The sequence below is a fragment of the Strix aluco genome, chromosome 12 (assembly GCF_031877795.1).
Source record: "Strix aluco isolate bStrAlu1 chromosome 12, bStrAlu1.hap1, whole genome shotgun sequence".
Taxonomy (NCBI): Eukaryota; Metazoa; Chordata; class Aves; order Strigiformes; family Strigidae; genus Strix; species Strix aluco.
In genome coordinates, this window is record NC_133942.1 from 3,254,145 (window position 1) to 3,268,326 (window position 14,182).

At 51.9% G+C, this 14,182-nt stretch overlaps 2 non-coding genes across 2 annotated transcripts; one reads left to right on the top strand and one right to left on the bottom strand.

Moving 5' to 3' along the window:
• Positions 1 to 6,443: 6,443 nt before the first annotated feature.
• TRNAS-AGA (transfer RNA serine (anticodon AGA)) lies at positions 6,444 to 6,525 on the bottom strand. Its single transcript has one exon. It is a non-coding gene; the product is annotated as a tRNA-Ser (tRNA).
• Positions 6,526 to 13,620: 7,095 nt separating this feature from the next.
• Positions 13,621 to 13,702, top strand: TRNAS-AGA (transfer RNA serine (anticodon AGA)). Its single transcript has one exon. It is a non-coding gene; the product is annotated as a tRNA-Ser (tRNA).
• The last annotated feature ends 480 nt before the right edge of the window (positions 13,703 to 14,182 follow it).

The window sequence follows — 14,182 nt, forward strand, 5'->3', positions numbered from 1 at the left end:
GTTCCTTCACACCAGACTCCTTTACCTGCCCAAGTGGGATGCGTCTGTCTTCCCTCTGCTCTTTCCCACTCTTTTTGTTCCTTCCTACTCTCTCTGTCTGGTGTTTTCTGCCCTTTCTAGAATATGTTTACACAGAGGGGCCACAAACTTTGCTGATGGCTCAGCTTGTCGTACGGTGGGTCCACTGTGGAGCTGGAACTGGCTGTTTGGCACACCCAGCAGCCCCTTACCTCGTCTGACAGAGGCCAGCGTGCAGCACCCCCTAACCCCTCCACTACCAAAGCCTTGCCATACGTAGCCAATACAGTGGCCATTGGGAATACCATAGGGCATAACACAGGTCTCCACCTGGCCCAGCCCGAGACACATTCACTCTGCCCTGGGCTAACATGGGCTTGCATGGTGTGCCCTTTGGTTCAATTCAAAAGGCACAGCAACCTGCCTGGGTTTCTTCTTAGGCAAGGGACATGTCCATATCTGGTACACTTCTCTAGTATCAGCTCAGCAGTCGGTGAGTGAAAAGCAGCCAATGCTAAGGTAATGATTATTTTTCCTATTGTATAGTGTGGAGATAGGCCAGGTGGAGCATTTCTAGGACAGATTTCTTGGTCTACAGAACTTGGTTGGATATGAGCAACTGCCACACTCCATGCTGCATTCCCGTGAGCAATTTGTTCTGCAGGACTCTATCCATTATCTGTTCCTGGGCTAAAATCTGCCTTGTGCTGCTACTGGTTTTGGCAGTGAATGATGGCTTTGGTGAATCCCCGTGGCAGCCCTGATGAATGACGAAGTACATCTGACCACAGCACACCTTCCCCTACATACATGGAGGGCACCATTTTCATTCAGCTGCCATTTTCTTATTAAACATCACAACCAAGATGTTTCCCTACTGCTCTGTGACTGGCTGAAAGCCATTTCTTGATCCCCTCATGCCCATCTGCTCTCAGGCAGACCTGCGGTTGTCTGTCAGCACCAGCCACCCTACCCGTGTACCCAGATGCACATCAGGCCAGAAAGCCCCCTCAGGAAAGAGGCAACTTTTGGCAGTGTCATTCCCCATGGGTTCTCATATTGCTTTGTGATTGCCTGATGACCGCTTTTGACACTGTCATGCCCGCATGTTCTCAGATCTCCCTCTGATGGGCTGTCTGCTTCCTTTGGACCAAGAAATGTTTGAGTATAAAAAGGTGTACCATACAGTGATAGCCACTGTTGAATGAAGACACACACCTAGCACCAGATGGCCCATCACCTGCAGAAGCAGAGGTGACCTCACAGTCAACACCCAAGCTATCTTCTGGCTTCTGGCTCATCAAGTACTCCGGTATCAGGGAGCTCCCTTGCCAATACCCATGCCATGTTCCTGCTGCCAGGTCATGGAAGCACTCAGACAAGGAGGGCTTCTGGAAGAATCCATGGTTGAATGTATTTGAAGGGTCATTACAATTGCAAGGTGATGGCCTAGAAAGGCAAGGAGCAACTCATGCTGCAGCTCCATCACAGGTGCTGCCCATGCCAGAAACTTGACAGAGGGATCATGCTGTGGAGGCAGCTGGAACCAGCTGTGTGTGGAACAGGGCAGCGCCTTAGCTCTTCCCACAGAGGCCACACCGCAGCACCTCCTCTCCCCTCCACACCAACACCTAGCCACATGGAGACAACGCAGTGCCCATTGGGAATACCTGCTCAGCCCTGCACCTGGATGGACCTGCGGGTGGGCACGGCAGCAAACACACTAGGACGAAGAAAGTCCCCAGGTGTTCAAGCGGATCACATTGGTGTTTCCCAAAGTAGCAGCAGCCGAGTTACTCTTCCCCACCTGCAGATTCCTGGAGGTCCCTATCTGCAGCTGGGAAGTTGGGACTGAGCTTCATGATGGGAAGGGAGAAACACACCTGTGTCCCCAGGACAGCCACTTCCTTGTGTGGGGAGCTCTGCCTGCTGCTCCACACCCACCCATCTGCCTTGCTGAGGGACACTTTGGGAGTGCTGTCTCCTAAGAAGGCAAAGGAGAAAGAAGGTGTCAGTGGCAGAGAGAAGGAACTGAGGGAGCAGGAGGGCCATGGCCATGGGTGCCCAGACTGATAGAGAAGTGTGGATTAAAACTTACTGGGAGAGGCGGCAGCTGTCAGGAGCATAGAAAAAAGCAATTAACAGAGGAGGTTCTGATCCATCGACCTCTGGGTTATGGGCCCAGCATGCTTCCACTGCGCTACTCTGCTCCACCCAGTATTCCAGCTGGGACCTCCTACAGCTTGATGCTCCCTGGTACTGCCAGCACTCATGCCTCCTTCCCTTCCTCTATCCCATGCCCTTGCCCAGGCTGCATAAATGTCTCCCTGGAAACCTCACTGGTAGTGGGCCTGGGAAGGGAAGCGCAAGGCCCTTCTCTTGCCCTTCTCCCCACATCTCCTGTCCATGACCCTGGATGGGGACTTCCTCTTTGGCCACCTGAGCTGGCTCTGGAGGAGTTGAAGGAAACTCCGGAGCAACAGGGCAGCCTTGTTGCTTTGCAGGATGGAGAGGAGCTTCTCCACAACGAGCTCATGAGGGCTGTAACCCTGCCCTGAAATCAAGCTTCCAGGGTGCTGCAGGGCTTTGCCCGGCACAAACATCTGTTCTTTGTCGGCCGAGGAGGGAGACAAGGATGCTTAGCATGGAATCGCCAAGGGAATTAATTCTCCTATTTTAGCGGTGCACATAGTGCTGCCCTAGCCTAATGCGTGGAGGACACCAATATAGAGGAAAGCACTGTTTATATATGTTTACAATACAGAGGAAAGCAGGGTTTACATATGTTTACAATACAGTTATGTCAACCAATCAAATTACTTATGTTAAGGATGGGCTAATTAGTTGCTATCAACAATGTAAGAAGTATGTGCTTCTCCCAGGCAGCTCTTGTGGACGTATGGTCAGTGGGGTGTCAATCTTCATTGTTCTGAGCCCATGTCCATTCCAGGTGTAGCGGTTTTATACTAGATTCTGGTCTGTTGCTGTTCTGCCCGTGGTTATATGCTTGCAGTTTTTTTGAAAGACAATCTTCTATTGTTTTATCACCTGTACTTGTAGTTCTCATCCAGTGAGAGCTGATTTAAGGTAGATCTTCAGGTGACCCTGAGGTAAAAGCTCTTAGTCCTAGGCAGTGTTCATTTCTCTAAGCAAGTTCTATAGCAGTTAGGGCCTTGCCTTTCACAGCGGCTGCAAGGACCTTGCCCTGCCCGTGCTGTGCTGTGCTGTGCTCCCCCAGAGCTCCTGGCTTGTCCTCCCTCCTGGCGCAGCCCTGCCCTTGCTTCTCCCCAACAGCCCAGGGCTGCCCCTCTCACCTCGCAGGGTGCCAGAGAGACAGAGAAAACCCTCCTCACTGTGCCCGGTGCCACGCCTGTTCTGCCCAACACTGCTCAGGGTGGAAGTGGCTCCCGCTCACCCCAGGGCAGGACTGGACCAGCAGGACTGAGTGCTCACCAAACTTAGATCCTGTGAGATGTTCCAGAAAGGCTCTGGACTGGATTATCTGGTAGAACCTGTTGGGAAGTAGGATGAACGAGGTGGCAGTGTTGAGGCCTGCATGTTTGTGCTGTCTGCTGGTTCCCTGTCCCATCCACAGGCCAGAGCATGCAGAAACCAGAGAGAGGAGACAAAAGCAAAAACGGGATGTAGATCGCTGGCATGTGGGTGAAGAAGGGAGTGTGGTGAGCATGGCTCCACCTGCCTGCTACAGGGGCTACTGCCCAAGACAGAGAATTTGACTGCAGATCAAGTGGTCCCTTGATCAGCTCCACATGCCCTCTCCACTGCCCCTTTCCTTCTTCATCCATGGTGTCAACTTGTCTCTGACATTCTTTTTCCCTTGCACTGCTTCCCCCACACCCAGTGGCATGCACCAGCAATGGGATGTGTCTCCTAATCCTCTGGGCTCTTTTCTGCATGCGCTCCTCAGGGTTTCCCTTGTCCTTAAGATGCTGCACCATCCAGGCAGGGTAACAGCAGTCCCTCTTCCTCTCAGGGACTGTGAGAGTGTAAACCCATCAGGGTCTCTGATGGCAGGGGGTGGTCTCCTGATGCCAGTCACCACCATGTCCTCTTCTACACTCTCATGTCTTTTCCAGAAGAGGAGTAGACAGGAGAGACCCAGCCCTCATCATCTCATCCTTAAGCCAAATTTGGGAAAGCCCCCTGGAAAAAGGTGTCCATATGTGCAAGGGCTGGGGATGAGCAGGCAGAATACCCCCAGGACCAGAGTGATGCGTGGAAACAAACTCTGCAACTCGGGGAGAGTTATAAAGCAGGTATGTTTATTCCGGCACTGGGGTGCAAGGGGATTTCTCCACAAAGCTTGCACCCCAACAGCACATTTTACCAGAAACTTATAGAGTGTGGATATACATATTCATTCGATTACATAATACAAATAGACATATGCATAAGTGAGGCTGGGTTAGCTCTAGAGGCTGGTGTCAGCAGTTTATGTTCTCTTTGCACCTGCACATTGCCTCCTGGTGGTCGTCTTCGGGGGTCTTTTGGAGGAAGACTCACAGTCTTCTTCACCTTGTACTTTTCCTCGGAGCATGCGCAGATTCTCTTAGCCAATTTCTTGAACAACAAGAGTGGTTCCAGCCGGTTTACCACCTCTATCTTATCTAAAAGCACTAGCTTATTAGTTTCTACTGTCCATATATAGTCTACAAAGACTCAATTTGTTAGAACACATCTGCTTTCCAAGGACATGTCTCTTATTTTTTCCGAACATAGTAGTTCTTGGTAAGTTTCCACAGAAATCTGCTTTGTTTTGATGAACACAGTAGCCCTTGGTAAGCTTCCACAGAACAGTCAGGGCAAGCAGGATTATTAAGCAATATTCAGAAATCGTTATAAGTTGCTATAGGTAAATAAGTTGCAAAGCAGGTGATCATTTCCTTGTATCAACAGGCAAGATCTCAAATCCATGAGGAATCTTTCCTTCCTTGTTATCAGTGGCCCTGTGCTTGCAGGCTCTCTTTGGAGATGAGCAGCTGTATTGGGTTTATGTGGCAAAGTTTTGGTAACAGGGGTGCTGCAGGTATGGCTTCTATGAGAATATGCCAGAAGCTTCCCCCATTTCTGACAGAGCCAATGCCAGCTGATTCCAAGACCAACCCACCGCTGGACAAAGCTGAGCCAATCAGCAGTGGTGGTAGTGCCTCTGTGGCAACATATTTAAGAAGGGGGAAAAGCTGCTGCACAACAGCAGCTGGAAGAGAGGAGTAAGAATATGTGAGAGAAACAACTCTGCAGACACCAAGGTCAGTGAAGAAGGAGGGGGAGGAGGTGGCTCCAGTCACCAGGGCAGAGATTCCCTTGCAGTCCATGGTGAAGACCATGGTGAGGAAGGCTGTCCTTCTGCAGCACATGGATGTCCACAGTGGAGTGGATGTCATTTGCAGCCTGTGGAGAACGCCAAGCCAAAGCAGGTGGATGTGCCCAGAGGAAGCTGTGACCCCAGGGGAAGTGCACGCTGGAGTAGGTTCCTGGCAGGACCTCTGACCCCATGGAGAGAGGAGCCCATGCTGGAGCTGGTTTTCTGGCAGGACTTGTGACCCTGTGGAGGATCCACACTGGAGCAGTCTGTTCCTGAAGGAGTGCACCCCATGGAAAGGACCCACGTGGGAGCAGTTCATGAAGAAGTGCAGCCCATGGGAAGGACCCACACTGCATAAGTTCATGGTCCCCGTAGCTGGGACCCCATGCTGGAGCAGGGGAAGAAAGTGAGGAGGAAGGAGCAGCACAGGCAACGTGAGATGAACTGACCACAACCCCTACTCCATATCCCCTTTGCTGCTTGGGAGGAGGAGGCAGAGAAATCAGGAGCGAAGTTGAGCCCAGGAAGAAGGGAAGGGTGGTGGGAAGGTGTTTTAAGATTTGTTTTTATTTCTCATGATCTTACTCTGGTGTGATGGGTAGTAAATTACATTTATTTCCCCAGGTGAAGTCTGTTTTTCCCGTGGTCTTAAGTGGTGAACATCCTTCCTGTCCTTATCTCGACCCACAAACCTTTTGTTACATTTTCACTCCCCCTGTCCAGTGGAGGAGGGGGAGTGACAGAGCAGCCTGGTGGGCACCTGGCAGCCAGCCAAGATCAACCCACCAGAGCAGCTGTAGTTTCAGGTGTAGGGAAGAGAAGCTGGTGGGGATGTGCTGCTTGGGATGTGTGGTAAAGGTCAGGTTCTTAAGTTCTGCTCAAGAACCAACAAGAGTGGACCTCTTACTGCCCCCTTTTGTCTTCATTGAACTTGCCTATCTTGTAAATAGGAGAAGAATTCCCCATGCCTGCAGGCATTTCTAGAGGGAGGCAAGAACCAGCATGGTAGGCACAGGGGTGCCCAAATCCAGGCACCTGGAGTCCCACGGCTGCAGCGTGGGGCCAACTGCAGGCAGCCCAAAAGGAGACTGCAACACCCCATAGTTGGCAGGATTCGAACCTGCACGGGGAAACCCCAATGGATTTCTAGTCCATCGCCTTGACCACTCGGCCACAACTACCTGCTCCAGCTCTCTCTGCCCTGCTGATCACATGCCCTGTGCACTGACACCCGGCTCCCTGGCAGATTCAGGGCAATGCTCCAGTTGAACATTTGCAGCTGGGACCTGCACTGAGCATGACGGGCACCTGGTGCCAGACTTCCAGAGACCTTGAGAGGCAGGAGCCCAAGGGCTACAGCTGCAGCTCCCAGAGCCTTGTCCTCATCCGGCCATCAGTGACATGCTGCCCCGGGGGGATGGTTTCACTCCCCAGATGGCATCTTTGCTGCTTCCAGGGGAGAAGGGAAGGCAGCTGTGTGGAGACAACCAGGCATGGTGGCAGTTGTGGGGTGGGCTATTAGCCCCCCCTTTGCTTCTCAAACTTAGCTGAGGGGGACTCCAAGCCTGCTGAGAGCAGTAGGGTGGGGACATTGCCGCAGGGAAGACGGTGACCTCCCAGCAGCACCTCCAGCCTCACGGAGACGCAGGGTGGGGTCAACCCTTGATCAAAGACCACGACTGTTGTGCACGTTCTTGGTGTATAGGGGGGATGCTTTGCGAGAGTGGGAGTGTTCTATGGAAAGCGCAAGGTAGAGCCTGGCTGAGGAAAAGTGTGGAGGGGCAAAGTGTGAATAAATGGGAGGTGTGGATGACTTGGAGGGAGACAGGAGACAGCTTGTGTCGGTGGAATAGGTTTGTCTGGATGGTTTTGCCAGCTCTGGCAAGCATTGTGCAATGCCTGAGCATGGACCAAAATACCAAACGGCCTGCAAAACCGATCATTTCCATCACTAGATGAAAACAGCTCTGATTCCCTTTTGGCTCTGGAGGAGGAGAGTGGTGCTGAGTAGATGGTATGGAGGTGGTACATGTGGCAGTGCCTGTCTGCATGCAGGGCAAGGGTGGGAGGTGGTTGCAGTGGAGATGGCGAGCACGAGGAGCGGCTTGAGGAACAGTGTGTGCAGGCGGCTGGAGGGAGGAGGCCGGCCAGTCTGTGAAGTGGAGGAGCAGGAGGCCGTCCAGGCTCTGATCTGGAGGAGTGGGAGGCAACGCTGCCCACAGGTGCACTGGTGGAATAGTGCTGAGCACAGCTGCCTTCCAAGCAGTTGACCCGTCTTCATGATTCCTGGCCAATGCTGGCAAACGGCTCTTCAGCCTGGCTCCAGGACGGGTGCCCTCACATCTTCTGCATGTAACCTCTGCAGCTCAAATACAACCCATATTTCCCCTGATGTTGAAGTTGCTTCCCTCGCCTCTCTGCAGCCTTGAGACCAGTTGAGACCAGTGCTTTCTGCCTGCTGGGAGGGCTCCAGGCTATGCTTCTGACAGTGATCCTGTTACAGGAGCCAGGAGAGAGGCCTTTTTGTCCTGGAACTGCTGGTGTGCCAGCTGCAACTGGCAGGACAAGCATGCTGCCATTGCCAGGTACAAATTAAGAGCCATAATGCCTAGGGTGTCATCAAGAAACACTGAGGCCAGGTGCAATCTGGATGTGTTGTGGTATGAGGCTTGTTCTTTATATAATGGCTCAAAGACCTGTTTCTCTGAGCTGAAATCACCCTGGAGACACTGACCTACCCTCTCCAGGTTCCAGCACTGCAGAGACTTCCTGAAGATTAGTGGAAATTGATGTAACGATGTTCCTAGTAACTTAAAACTGAGACACCCTCATCACTCTTGCAGCTTATGGCCTCTGAGCCCACAGTGCACAAAGCTTCTCAAGTCTCTCATTCCAGGGTTGCTTAAAGGAAAAAAAGCCATGTTCTTTGCTGTGTTGATAATCCAAAAACATTCTGGGCAGTGGGGTTTTATGTGGAGTTTGTGTTAGCACAGTATTTACAGACTCCCACTCTGTCATCAGCAGTGTTACCAGTAGGTGGAGTTACAAAGAGGGGAATCATGACTGTGCATGCTCAGTTCCCTACTGAAATGCCCACATGTAAGAATAGGTCAGAAGATCAGCATTATCTCAACATTATCATCAGGGACATGGACAGTAAGGTAGCCAACAACAGCCTGTTTGGTATACAGTTGCCGATCCCAGGAGCGGAATGTGGTGCAAAGCCTCTTGAATACTGAACCGTGTGGTACAAAGAGTGCTGTGCTATTTTTCGGTACCTGAGCCTAACCGGAGCTGTTAGAGATGACCGCATAGCTACTGTCAAAAAAGATGGATCGCAACTGTTGCCATAACATCTATGAATAAATCATGAACTTTAGACGAACTTCGCTTCATTATAATACCAAAACACACCTGCTGGTTGAAGGCTACCCACCTCTAAGAACAACCACGCCTTGGACATTCCTCTCGTGCATGCATAGCAGCCTCGCTCGAGAAGGGTGGAGATCCCTGAGGCAGAGGAGGAGTAAGGTGTGTCACTAAGCATAAAAGCTGACTTCTGGACAATGAAAATTTGAAGTTTCCCCACCAAGGATCACGATGACGGACGACGGAGCGCTGGCTGGACCTGGGATGTCTTGAGATCAGCGGTGGTAGCTATAACCTCTCCTTCTCTTCTCTCTAAACTTAACTTTACTTTTCCCCTTTCTTTCACCCATTTATAACTATCGTGTGTCGCTTCACAGGCAACACAATAAAGTTTCACTGTTTGATTGATGCAATCCCCTTTGGTGTTGGTTGCCTTAATTTTGCACTTTTGAGATCATAGTAAACTAACCATCACTAGTCCACTGAGTGGACCGTGACACCACCCTAACCTCATCTGGCAGTCACACTGTCTACATCCAGAGCTAAAAGCCAGTGCTTTCCTCCTTTCCACTCCATATACTTCCTCTGGCATTTATTCCCACACCACCAATCAAAGCGAGAATTGCAATGGCTCTTTTTCACATGGCGTTTGCAAACAGCAGCTGAGAGGACCTACCGAAAGGTCTGTATTAACATTCACATTTGACCAATTGGGACACTGGTCTTTGACCACACTCACAGTAAAACAGGGTTACTGTGTGTGGCTTTTCTTGTACTTGCACCTCTGTCAATCACTTCTTGCCCACTGGGCACCACTGACAAGAGGATGGCTCTCTATTCATTAATCCACCTGTCCACCCTCCCATCCCAAGTGTATGAAAAGATGCATAAGATGCCACCTCAGCATTCCCTTCCCCAGGCTAACCAACCCCAGCTCTCCCAGCCTGTTCTTATATGGCAGCTGAACCAAGTCCTTGATCACCTCAGTGTCCCTTTGGCAGGGCTGACAGAGTCCCTAGATGTGCAGAAGTGGGAATAGGCCACAGAAGGGCACCCATGGAGTCCTCATACGGGCACTTGGCATGCAGATATCCAGGTCTCCTGCAGAGGAAGGAAATCTTGCAGAAGTCTTTCTGCTTGCTGCTGGGAGCAGATTAGACCAAGAGAGAAGGCAGAAGCAACAGCATTCAGTTAGGGGAATACTTCTACCTGCTCCAGAGTTCATGTACCTCGAGCACAGGGGGTGCTGAGAGGTTTTGGTGGCACAGCATTGAGAAGAGAAATACATCATTCGTGAGACCAAAGAGAGATGCTGCTAGCTTTGTGCTTGACTGCATGCTTGGATGTAGGCAGCCTTGCTTTCATGCTGAGCAGCTTACGTGTTTTTTTCTTCCAAAACACCTGTGAGTACCAAGGTGCATCATCAAAAGGAAAGGAGGCATAAACCTGACTTTGAAAGCAAAGCAGAGCCAGAGGAGACACGACAAGGCCTGCTGTGCAGTGAGGAGAAGTGGGCACAGGTCCCTCCTGACAGGTGAGGTGAGGACACCCAGCCCGTCTGCAAGCCAGGGCCATGCCCCCACTGCTGCACGGTCCCTGTCTTCCATCCTGCTCCAAAGGACATGATCCACCAGCTTCAGCAGTTCATACTGCAGCGGGGGGGAGGCAGACACAGCCCTGACCCTCCCAGGCCAAGGGAGCCCCCAGAAGAGATGGGAACCCCCCCGGAGCTGAGGGAGCTCCCAACAGCGGCCGACAGAGAGGATCCCACGGCTGTGCTCTGGGGGAAAGAGGTGAGGATGGGGCCCGGCAGGGTCACCACCACCGGGGAGGCCTCGATGAACACCGTCGAGTCAGCACAGCGGGCGACACAGGGCTCAGTGCAGCTGCTTGCCAGTGGGGTTGGGCCAGAGGCACCGCAGGGGCGTGGGGGACAGGGTCTGCAGCAAGACATCTCTCGGTGAGGGAGGCAAACCTGAAACACAGAGCAGGCAGGAAACACAGACTCCAAGATCAACCTGTCAATCATTTCCTCAGCTCTCTCTGCAGATACACTTTGCTGCCCTCCACCTCCATTTCTAGCTCCATGTGGAGAAAGGGCCTGCACGTGATCTTGCTAACACACACAACAGTGTGACATCCTGCGTTAAGGCTGGATTGGAAGGACTGCAGCAGAGATGTGCCTAACTGCCTGCTGATTCCAACAGGACCTTCTGCTGCATTTCCCGGTACAAGAGCAGGGAGGAAGATTGATGTAATTATCCCAGCACAAACAGACTGGGTTGAACATGTGTCTCAGAAATCACCTCTTAGAAACACACAGTGTGCCTACAGCTCTCACGGCACTCATCATGCTCTCCAAGTTGTGCAGCGCAGGAGTGCTGACCCACCTATGGATAGGACCCAGCACAGTGGGTTTAAAGCACCTGTGGAAAGCCTGATCATACCCTAATGTCTGGAACCAACATAGTCATGTTAAAGATGGCACTGGGTGCACTTGGTTAGAGACCATCTGCTGCAGGTGCAAATTCTGGTAGGCAGACCTCCCTGCAGCTGAGCCCCATTGATCCCCTTCTGCTTGAAAGAACCCCCTCTCAGGCTCATTCTCATCTGTTTTGCTGAACCTCCTGCTGCTGGGAGGAGGGTGCCGGAATTAGGTATTGTTCTGGGTGAGTTGGCATAGCCACCAGGTAGAGCAGAATGGGAAAAAACAAGTGCTTTGTGTGGAGCTTGTCCTTGGGAAATGGGTCATTCTCTGTGTCTCCCTGAACCCTGCAGATGTGTTTCTTGGTCTCTGTTCTGTGCCAGTGTATTTCCTCCTTCTCATTAAAAACTTTGTGCAACACAGCTGGACACTCATGATGGAGAATGTTGTGGAAAAGTCCTTATTAATGTCAAGGTAGACAACATCCACAGCCTTTCCCTCATCCAATAAGCAGGTCACCCTGTCATAGAAGGAGATCAGGTTTGTCATTCAGGACCTGCCTTTCATAAACCCATGCTGACTGGGCCTGATCATCTGGTTGTTCTGCACGTGTTGTATGACGGTACTCAGGATGAGCTGCTCCATCAGCTTCCAGGGCACCGACGTCAAGCTGACAGGCCTGTAATTTCCCGGATCATCCTTCCGAACCTTCTTATCTATGGGTGTCACATTGGCCAAATTCCAATCTGTCGGGACATCCCCGGTCAGCCAGGACTGCTGGGAAAGGATGGAAAGTGGCTTGGCGAGCACCCCAGCCAGCTCCTTCAGCACCCTCGGGTGTATCCCATCTGGTCCCATAGACTTGTGTATGTCTATGTGATGCAGTAGGTCACTGACTATCTCCTCCTGGATTGCGGGGGGGTCGTTCTCCCAGCCTCTGTCTTCTGGCTGAGGAGGTTGGATTGCCTCAGTACAACTAGTCTTCTTATTAAAGACTGAGGCGAAGAAGGCATTAAGCACCTCAACCTTTTCCTCATCACTCATCACTATGTTTCCTTCTGCATCTAGCAGGGGATGGAGACTCTCCCTGGTCTTTCTTTTGCTGTTGACATACTTACAGAAACATTTCTTGTTATCCTTGATTGCTGAAGCCAAATTAATTTCTAGCTGGGCATTAGACGTCCTGATTTCCACCCTGCATAGCCTCACAGCCTCTTTGTAATCACTGTGAGTTGCTATCCCCTTCTTCTAAAGGCTGTAAACTCTCCTTTTCTCCCCGAGTTGCAGCAAAAGCTCCCTGTTTAGCTAGGGTGGTCTTCTCTGCTGCTGACTTCTCTTACAGCCACTGGAGACAGCCTGCTGCCGTGCAATTAAGACTTTCTTCTTAAAGAGTGTCCAGCCTTCCTGGAACCCTATGCCCCTCAGGACCATCTCACAAGGGATTCTGTGAAGCAGTTGCCTAAACAAGACAAAGTCAGCCCTTTGGAAGTCCAGGATGTCAGTTCTGCTGCCCCCTCTCCTGGCCTCTCTAAGAATAGACAACTATCATTTCATGATCACTGTGCCCTAGTAGGCCTCCAACCACCACATCATCCACCAGTCCTTCTCTGTTCAGAAGGAGGAGGTCCAGCAGGGAACCAACTGCTCAGTGCCATTTGCCATAAGAGTACTGCTGCAGAGCCAAAAGGGGATCAGAGCTACTTTCATCTAGTAATGGAGAGTGATTGGTTTTGCAGGCCGTTTGGTATTTTGGTCCATGCTCAGGCATTGCACAATGCTTGCCAGAGCTGGCAAAACCATCCAGACAAACCTATTCCACCGACACAAGCTGTCTCCTGTCTCCCTCCAAGTCATCCACACCTCCCATTTATTCACACTTTGCCCCTCCACACTTTTCCTCAGCCAGGCTCTACCTTGCGCTTTCCATAGAACACTCCCACTCTCGCAAAGCATCCCCCCTATACACCAAGAACGTGCACAACAGTCGTGGTCTTTGATCAAGGGTTGACCCCACCCTGCGTCTCCGTGAGGCTGGAGGTGCTGCTGGGAGGTCACCGTCTTCCCTGCGGCAATGTCCCCACCCTACTGCTCTCAGCAGGCTTGGAGTCCCCCTCAGCTAAGTTTGAGAAGCAAAGGGGGGGCTAATAGCCCACCCCACAACTGCCACCATGCCTGGTTGTCTCCACACAGCTGCCTTCCCTTCTCCCCTGGAAGCAGCAAAGATGCCATCTGGGGAGTGAAACCATCCCCCCGGGGCAGCATGTCACTGATGGCCGGATGAGGACAAGGCTCTGGGAGCTGCAGCTGTAGCCCTTGGGCTCCTGCCTCTCAAGGTCTCTGGAAGTCTGGCACCAGGTGCCCGTCATGCTCAGTGCAGGTCCCAGCTGCAAATGTTCAACTGGAGCATTGCCCTGAATCTGCCAGGGAGCCGGGTGTCAGTGCACAGGGCATGTGATCAGCAGGGCAGAGAGAGCTGGAGCAGGTAGTTGTGGCCGAGTGGTCAAGGCGATGGACTAGAAATCCATTGGGGTTTCCCCGCGCAGGTTCGAATCCTGCCAACTATGGGGTGTTGCAGTCTCCTTTTGGGCTGCCTGCAGTTGGCCCCACGCTGCAGCCGTGGGACTCCAGGTGCCTGGATTTGGGCACCCCTGTGCCTACCATGCTGGTTCTTGCCTCCCTCTAGAAATGCCTGCAGGCATGGGGAATTCTTCTCCTATTTACAAGATAGGCAAGTTCAATGAAGACAAAAGGGGGCAGTAAGAGGTCCACTCTTGTTGGTTCTTGAGCAGAACTTAAGAACCTGACCTTTACCACACATCCCAAGCAGCACATCCCCACCAGCTTCTCTTCCCTACACCTGAAACTACAGCTGCTCTGGTGGGTTGATCTTGGCTGGCTGCCAGGTGCCCACCAGGCTGCTCTGTCACTCCCCCTCCTCCACTGGACAGGGGGAGTGAAAATGTAACAAAAGGTTTGTGGGTCGAGATAAGGACAGGAAGGATGTTCACCACTTAAGACCACGGGAAAAACAGACTTCACCTGGG